The sequence below is a fragment of the Tachyglossus aculeatus genome, chromosome 2 (assembly GCF_015852505.1).
Source record: "Tachyglossus aculeatus isolate mTacAcu1 chromosome 2, mTacAcu1.pri, whole genome shotgun sequence".
NCBI classification, from domain to species: domain Eukaryota; kingdom Metazoa; phylum Chordata; class Mammalia; order Monotremata; family Tachyglossidae; genus Tachyglossus; species Tachyglossus aculeatus.
In genome coordinates, this window is record NC_052067.1 from 61239887 (window position 1) to 61249447 (window position 9561).

A 9561-nucleotide genomic window follows, 5' to 3' on the forward strand; every position below is an offset into this window, starting at 1 on the left:
TTTATTCTGGAAAGGGGGGAATAGAATGTCTTGCTGTTAGGGAATTCTTGTGAATAGTGACATGTGATAGTCACAGATATATTACAAGATGCTTGCTCAGAAAATGACAGATTCTGATGCAGGGAGAAAGGTCTATTTATATTGTCCAGCCATATGAGATGAAGTCCCTTCTTAATCTATTTTACTTGCTTCTGTTCACTTGCTAATCATCTCCAGGGGACTGCTTTGGGGAACCATTCCTTCCTAGCTTGTCAAAAAAAATAGCATGTGGGATAGAATTAAAAGCTTTACTGAAGCTTTGATAGATTGCAGTTACTGCTTTTCCCTTGTCTACATGGCCTTCAGTAGATCAAATAAGGAAATTAAATTGGTCTGGCACAATTTTCTCACTTCTAACCATGTTGATTGCTTCCTAGTATCTTCTGTTCAGCAGCTTGGCCTAGTGGTAAAAGCATGGGTTGGGAAGTCATGGGACCTGGATTCTAATCCTAGCACTGACACTTGCCTGCTGTGTGATCTTGTGCAAGTTATTTAACTTCTCTTTGCCTCAGTTTCCTCTGCTGAAAAATGGGGATTCAATTCCTGTTCTCCCTCCTACTTAAACTGTGAGCCCCAAGTAGGATATGATTATCTTGCATTTTATCTCAATACTTAATACAGTGTTCAGCTCATAGTAAGTGCTTAACATGTTATCATCATCATCATTATTATTAAGGTGGTAGCAAAATGGTCACCTCTCAGGGTCACACCTGGAGAGTTTCCAGTACTCTACTGGTCTCAACTACGGGAGGGAGAGTCAGCAGAGGCATATTCATTCCATTCCTAGCTTGGCCAGTGACTAGCAAATGGAAGGCAATCTGCTACAAGTCAAAACTCACCTATGCTGGGCAGCAGTGGCATGGTAGAGAGTTGAGGGTGGAGACTCAAATTTTACTGTGTGGAGGGAGGCAGTGGTAAAACATTTCTGTATTTTTACCAAGAAAACTCTATGGATAAACTACCAGAATGATTGCAGGTGGAGGTGGGATGTTCTGGGAGAGATGTGTCCATGGCATCACAATGGGTCGGAGATGACTCAGTATAAGACAAGACAAGCAAAATGATAGTTCAATTAACTTTTCAAAGTATTTCATGAAGATCATGGCCTCTAATTGCCACAGAGGTTTCTTTTTCCTTCTCTTTAAAGATGAGAACACTCACTGTACTTAGAATTCTCAGTCATCTGTCTAAAACTTAGTTCTCAAAAGATAAGTCCCTACCTACCTTAGAAGACATGGTATCAGTTCCTAGTGATTTAATTACTTCAAATTTTTCAACTATTTTTCTCTAGTTCCGTTTGGCTTTATGGCTTCCCATCACAAATGTTACTTGTTCTCATTAAATGAGCATAATTGATCCTTTTCAGAAAGGCAGAGATTAAAATAAAAACCTGCATTTAATTTTGTCTGATTGAAGGAGGATATTGGGGTTAAGATTTATAGCAGTCCTTGTAGCTACAGGACCTCATATCATCAGCTTTTTCCTCTGAGGAAAGAGTAAGTGCTCAAAAAGTATGACTGATATCTCCTTTCCACCTCTTCTTTGGGATAATATAATTGAAGATTTTAAAGAAAAGCAACCTAACTGGTTTCAATGCCATTCCAGTTTGGGCTTTTCTAATCTTTGCATAGTTGTGCTACATCTTTCAGTTTTTCACTAGTGATCTGCCCCAATTGCACATCTTTTGATATTCCAATTTGCTCTTTGTTTTTCTGAACAGTTCTGGAATTAATCAACTTTCTGGCCCTTTGTAACCTTTTGATGATAAAGCTGGTACAGCTGGTTACTGTTTATGCCAAACTGCCCATTAAAAATCCAGTTTTTTTTACTCCTTTACTCTAATCCATTTTAATACCTGTCTCCCCAATTGACTAAGGTTCTTGTGAGCAGGAATCATATCTACCAACTCTGTTGTGTTGTACTTTCCCAAACACTTAATGCAGTGTTTTACACACAAGGGCTCAATAAATATCATTAATTGATCGGTTTATATTTTGAGTCCTTCCTAAAATTATTTTATACTTTGCTCTCCCTAGAGTCCATTTTCCTTATCTTGCTGACTTGTTTCCTACTTTTTCTTGGAATCCTAGATGTGATCATTTTGTAATTAGCCCCACTAAAGTTCCCATCATTTTTTAATATATTGGACTATTTGTTCCCTGTTACTAGTTGGAAATTAAGATGGTCCCGAACAGATTCTCTATTTTCCGCCTTGTTGATATATCCCTCAATGTGGAAATAAATCTTTAGTTTGAAGATTTTTTTTCTAGTAGGCACTTAAATATTTGAATAATTGAATATAAATAATAATTAAAATTCCACTACCAGATTCAAGCACAAACTTACTTTGATAAATTTACCAATGATAACCTCATAAATTAACTTGTGGTATTTATTGAGCACTTGCTGTGTATGGAGGACTGTATTAAGTGCTTGGGAAAGTACAACACAATAAAGTTTGTAGACATGATCTAACCACAGGGAGCTTACATACTAGAAGGAAAGAGACATGAAAATCAGTTACAGATAAGGAATCACACTCAAGTGTCCAAGTGACACAGAGGGGAAGGCAAATAGGGTGGGGAAATAAGGAGTTGGTCAGAGAAGGCTTCTTGGAGGAGATGTGATTTTAGTAGGGCTTGAAGATGGGGAAAGTGGTAGCCTATTAGATATGAAGGGAGAAAGTGTCCCAGGCCAGAGGGAAAGTGTGAGCAAAGAATTGTCAGCAAGATAGATGAGACTGAGGTACAGAGAGAAGATTGACTTTATAGGAATGAATTGTGTGGGTTGGTTTATAGTAGGAGATTAACAAGGTAAGGTAGGTGTGGAAACTAATTGTATAATATTCTTCTATCTCCATGCCATCCCTATTTTTCCCTTTACTTGAATAAAGTGTATTTTGCCATGTTACTTTTTACATAATGGATTAAATCAGCTCCAATTGTAAACATACAATCTTCAATGGATTCATCGATTTGAACTGAAAAAAGCCTGGCATGAGAATATTTCTTGAGTAGAGCTTGGGAAAGGTGAAAGAATATGTGAGAAGATGTGAGAAGCACTATGGCCTCATGAAAAGAGCCCAGGCATAGGGGTCTGATAAGCTGGGTTTTAATCCTGGCTCTGCCACATACCTACAGTGTGACCTTGGGCAAATCACTTAACTTTTCTGTGCCTTAGTTCCTTTTCCTGCAAAATAGGGATTCAATACCTATTCTTCTCTCTACTTATATGAGCCCATATGGGACTTGATGATCTTGTAACTACCCCAGTGCTTAGTAGTGTCTGACACATAGAAAACACTTAAAAACCACAATTATCATTAGTAGTAGTAAAAATAATAATAAAAAGGAATATAAAACCAGAGACTAGATATCACACTTCTCAACAATGCACTGACTTGACAAAGTCAAAAACCACATCAAAAATACCAGCAATTCTTCACAAGACACGTACCATCAAGCTCCAGACCAAACTAAAGGTCTGTGGATTGGACTGCATAATCATTGGGGTATTTTTTTAAGTGCTTACTATGTGCCAAGAACTGTAGATAGAAATAAATCAGGTTGGATACAGTCCCTTTACCACTTAGAGCTCACAGACTTAATCCCAATTTTACAGATGAGGTAATTGAGGCCCAGAGAAGTAAAGTGATATGCCCAAGGTCACACAGCAGACAAATGGCATATATGGGATTAGAACTCAGGTCCTTCTGACTCCCAGGCCCATGCTCTATCCACTAGGCCATGCTGCTTCTCTATGAATCTTCATTAGAGCTGCTGAGATTGAGATCTATCAAAAATGGCACCTTTGCCAGTACCATTTAGCATGAGCCAGAGGTGGGTAAAGTGCAGTCTGCAGGCCATATTTAGCCCATCACATGGTTCACGCCACCCCACAAAGGGATTGATTTTACAGACCACACCGTATCCAACTGCTCTGGGTGTGGCAGTGGGAGAGGGTTGCTGACTCTTCCCCAGTAATAATAATAATGGTATTTGTGAAGTGGTTACTATGTGCAAAGCACTGTTCTAAGCACTGGAGGGGGTTTACAAGGTGATCATGGGGCTCATAGCCTTAATCCCCATTTGACAGGTGAGGTAATTGAGGCACAGAGTTGTGACTTGCCCATAGTCACACAGCTGACAAGTGGCAGACCTGGATTACAACCCATGACCTCTGACTCCCAAACCCAGGCTCTTTCCACTGAGCCTGGAAATATATATTTTTATATTGTGCTCTCCCAAGTGCTTATTACAGTGCTCTGCACACAGTAAGCACTCAGTAAATAGACTGTAAACCCATTGTGGGCAAGGATTGGCTTTTGCTGTATTGTACTTTCCAAGCGCTTAGTACAGTGATCTGCAAACCATAAGCTCTCAATAAATGATGGACTGCATCCACAGTCAACAGTATCCACAGTGTGTTGCCAACTTGTACTTCCCAAGTGCTTAGTACAGTGCTCTGCACACAGTAAGCGCTCAATAAATACGATTGATGATGATGATGATGATGAAGGTGGAGTGGATAGATCTGCTTGCTTGCTTGCAGTCGAGTAGGAGTCATGGCAGTGGGGGAAGAGTTGTTTCTGCCTCTGAGACTACCTGTCTGCCCTTGAGCGTTACAGCCAGCAGAAGCGAGCACAACCCTCAACATAAAGAGAAGCAGCATGGCATAGTGGATAGAGCATGGCCCTGGGAGTCAGAAGGTCATGGGTTCTAATCCCTGCCCCACCACTTGTCTGCTGTGTGACCTTGGGCAAGTCTCTTCTCTGGACCTCAGTTGGCTCAGCTGTAAAATGGGAATTGAGACTGTGAGCCCCACAAGGACTGTCCAACTTGCTTGTATCCACCCCAGTGCTTAGTACAGTGCCTAGCACCTAGTAAGTGCTTAATAAATACCATCATCATCATAGGTCACACTTACTGACTTGAACTCCATCCAAAATCATTTCCCTCTTCTGCTCTAGACCTATCCCAATTAGTCGAGGGAGGATGGCAAACAAAGAGGCCCTGAAACTTAGCCAGGGCACCAAAACTGAAACAATTGTTGCTGTGGTATAATTTCACAGTCTGGGGCTTGGCAGAGAACAGATGACAGAAAGATAACTAATAATAATTGTAGTATTTATATGCCAAGCACTGTACTAAGTGCTGGGGTGGCAGGGGGGCATACAAGATAATCAGGTTGCACATTGGGCTCAGTCTAGACTGTAAGCTCATTGTGGAGAGGGAATGTGTTGGTTGTTGTATTGTGCTCTCCCAAGTGCTTAGTACAGTGCTCTGAACACAGTAAGCACTCAAATATGATTGAGTGAATGAATAAACAGTCTATGTAGTAGGGAAAGCAGGTATTGAGTCTGTATTTTGCAGTTGAGGTTACAGAGGTACAGATAAGTTCAGTGACTTGCCCAAGGTCACATAGCAGATGACTTGTGGAGCTGAGATTAAAACCCAGGTCCTCTGACTCCTGGGCCCATACTATTGCCGCTAGGCCATCCTGCTTCTCACAGCTGCCATGTAGTTTGAAGTACCAGATTTGTAATGAAAGAGGGATAATTAAGGAATTTTAAGTGATTTTATTCCTCAGTAATTAACTTTAAATGATTTTATGTTTTTATTCATAATGACTTAATATGTAATGATATTATTGTCATTAATCACTGTGGGCAGGGAACTTGTCTACCAACTCTGTTATACTCTCCCTTGAGCTTAGTACAGTGCACCAAACACAGGAAACACTCAGATACAATTGGTTATTACCATTGACAATCATACAGCTGGGGCTACGAATTGTGAAGCTAGGAGGTGCCAGGGCTACCAACTGCCAGTTCTTGAAATGCCAGAGCACAACAGCAACTAGTTGCAACACAAGTTGAACACTGGAGTTCTGTTGATGTGGAACTATTCTAGGCATGGTGGCTAAAGAATAACTGTAAGAACAAGCGTAGGCACAGTTTCAAACTAATTCAGTCATATTTATTGGGCACTTACTGTGTGCAGAGCACTGTACCTTATAAGCACTTGGAAAATACAATTCAGCAACAGAGACAATCCCTGCCCACAATGAGCTCACAATCTAGAAGAGGGGAGACAATATCTCAATGTGAATCTGGAATGCTGGGAACGGCTGCTGTAGAGACACCATACAGGTGTGAGGTGGTCATTTTGCACAAAGTCATTAGGCAGTGGCTCATAATGTGACAAGTACACACTGAACAGCCTGAAAACAAAGGGAAGCCTTCACTTGTCTATGGTATAGAAAGGGTTACTAGGGACTCCTGGCTTCTTTTTCTGATATACTCACACCCAAGGATAGGAACAAGTATCAGTGGCAATATTTTTCATCATGAAAGGCAATGCTAGAGAACATTTATCATCAGTATTATGTGTGAGGGGATTATCTGTTTTATGCACTGCCTATAGCCCATCCTAAAATTTCATCTGTATGCTTCTCTCTAAACCCTCCCTTGTGACACATCCTGAATCCACAACAGTGATTTTCTTCATGACTTCTCATTCCTGAGCTGTTTCCTGAATTCTTTCCCTGTCAGGTTCTGCCAGGAAGATGCCCAGATTTCTTCATTTGGTTTTGTATTACCTATGCTATTATTTTTTCTCTCCTATTACAGCAGATAATTGGAAGCTGACTGTGACTATTCTGGTTATATAGAAAGGAACTTAGATATTTGCTATTTAATGTTCTGAGCATCCGTCATGAACTCTTTCAAGGTATTTAGTTCCAATTGTGAATTATTGATGCAATGATCCCTACTGATCTGAAAGAGTTCACACTCCTTCCTAAATACCTAAATGAGAGGATTAAAGTTCTCCAGATTGTAGGACCCCCACAAATGATTAAAAAAAAAGTTATTAATGTCAACCCAGCCTTTGTCTTCAGTTAATTTGTGGTTTTTTCCTTAGACATCAATCAATCAATCAATCATATTTATTGAGCGCTTACTATGTGCAGAGAACTGTACTAAGCGCTTGGGAAGTACAAATTGGCAACATATAGAGACAGTCCCTACCCAACATTGGGCTCACAGTCTAAAAGCACTTTGTTGGGTTGGGAAAATACTAATTCAGGTGAGAGCAAGGGAACAAAAGGATTTTTAAGACAACTTGATTCATTTTAGACATAAAAATTAATGATCGATCTGGCAGCCTGAATATTACTGATTGCAAGATACATTACTGATGCATTGTGTGCGTAACTTCTACAATTAACTGGAAAAATGCACCATGAGTTGTAAATCTGATGTAACAATGAATAGGTGACCTTTATACATTTTCCCCCCCACCAGTGGGTGCTGAAGTGGTCATTTTTTTTTAAATGATCATATAGAAGGTATCTAAGCTTTTTAAAATTCACAATAATTCATTTTTAAGATTGCTATCTTTCCTTAATCAACTCACAAATTATACTGATTTTTAAAGGCTTTAAATGGATCCTTCAATCATTTTACAAACATAGGTCTATCCCTCCATGGCGGCAAACTTTAGTAGTCAATTCTTCTGTGCTACTGAAACAACAGGAGTCAAGTAAATTACCAAGGACACTTAACTATAACATGGTGCTTCGTTTTTGTCCATTGCAGCCCTGACTGGAGCAGTGAAGAGCCCAGGAACTATTATTCTCAGGAGAATTATGCTGCTTTGTTATTATTATCAATGATTTGTTTTAGTAAATTTGCCCAGTAACTTTTTCAGCCTGATCCTCTCTAGTCTCTCCCTCTTCCTGCCCCTTCTTCAACTTTCCCATTTTCCAAGCATTATCTCAAGGCCTCCTGCCTTCTCTCAGCCACCCCTTTGACCTACACCTCCGATCCCATCCCTTCTCAGCTTATCAAAACACTTGGACTCTCCCTTCTTCCCTCTTTGACTGCCACTTTCAATTGTCCACTATCCATTGGCTTCTTTCCCAGTGCTTTCAAACATGTTCATGTCTTCTGTATTCTAAACAGAACCTTCCTTTACCCCATGGCTCTCTCCAGTTATCTTCCCATCTCTTTCCTACCATTTCTCTCCAAACTGCATGAGTAAATTTTCCACACTCACTGACTCTACTTCCTCTCTTCCAGTTCTCTCCTTGACTCCCTCCAATCTGGCTTTTGTCCCTTTCACTCCACCAAAGCTGCTCTATCGGAAGTCAAAAGTGATCTCCTTCTGACCTCTACTCCATTCTAATCCTCCTCGACCTCTCGACTGCCACTGGTGCTATCAACCATATCTTTCTCCTAGAAACATTATCCAACTTTGGTTTCAGTGACACTGTCCCCTCTTCATTCTCCTCCTATCCCTCTGGCAGCTCATTCTCCATCTCTTTTGTGGGCTGCTCATCTGCCTCCCACCCTCAAACTGTAGGAGTTCCTCAAAAGCTCAGTTTTGGGTCCTCTTCTGGTCTCCATCACCACCTATTTGGAGAATTCATCGGCTCCCAGGGCTTGAACTACCATCTCTATGTATGTGATTCCCAAATCTATATCTCCAGCCCTGACCTCTCTCCTTCTCTGCAGTCTTGTATTTCCTCCTACCTTCAGGACATCCCTACTTGGATGTCCTGCTGACACTTCAAATAACTCTTCATATATGCACCCAAACCCAGTCCTCCCCGTGACTTTCCCATTACTGTAGAACAGTGCCACCATTCTCCTTGTCTCATAAGTCCATAACCTTAGAATTATCTTCGATTCATCACTCTTATTCAACTCACATATTCAATGCCATAAAATGAGTACAGTGCCTAGTACACAGTGTTTAACAAATACCAGAATTATTATTAAAATCATTACTGTATTCAATCATATTGAGCACTTACTGTGTGCAGAGCACTGTACTAAGCACTTGGGATAGTACAGTACAACAGAGACACATTTCCTGTCTACAATGAGCTTACAGTCTAAGGATGGGGAAACAGATATGAATACAAATAAAATTAAAGATATGTAATTGTACATAAGTGCTGTGGGGCTGGGAGGAGGGAAGAGAAAAGGGAAGATGTCAGGGTGACGTAGAATGGAGTGGGAGGTGAGAAAAGGTGGGGCTTAGTCTGAGAAGGCCTCTCGAAGGAGAGGTGCCTTCAATAAGGCTTTGAAGGGGAGGAGAGTAATTGTCTGTCGGATTTAAGGAGGGAGGGCATTCTAGGCCAGAGACAGGACATGGGCTAGGGGTTGGCATCAAGATAGATGAGATTGAGACTCAGTGAGACAATACTAAGGGAGCAAAGTATTTGGGATGGGTTGTAAAAGGAGAGAAGCGAGGTGAGGTGGGGCAAGGTGGTGGAGTGTTCTAAAGCAAATGGTGAGGAGGTTTTGTTTGAGGAGGAGGCTGGACAACCACTGGAGTTTTTTTGAGGAGCAGGGTGACATGTCCTGAATATCTTTATAGAAAAATGACCCAGGCAACTGAGTGAGGTATGGACTGGAGCAGGGAAAGACAGGAGGCTAGGAGGTCAGCAAGGAGGCTGATGCAGTAATCCAGGGGGATAGGATAAGTGATTGTATTAATGTGATAGCAGTTT

At 40.8% G+C, this 9561-nt stretch overlaps 1 non-coding gene across 1 annotated transcript; it reads left to right on the plus strand.

Moving 5' to 3' along the window:
• The first annotated feature begins 731 nt into the window (after positions 1-731).
• Positions 732-868, plus strand: LOC119924599. The gene has a single exon (XR_005449304.1). It is a non-coding gene; the product is annotated as a small nucleolar RNA SNORA7 (small nucleolar RNA).
• The last annotated feature ends 8693 nt before the right edge of the window (positions 869-9561 follow it).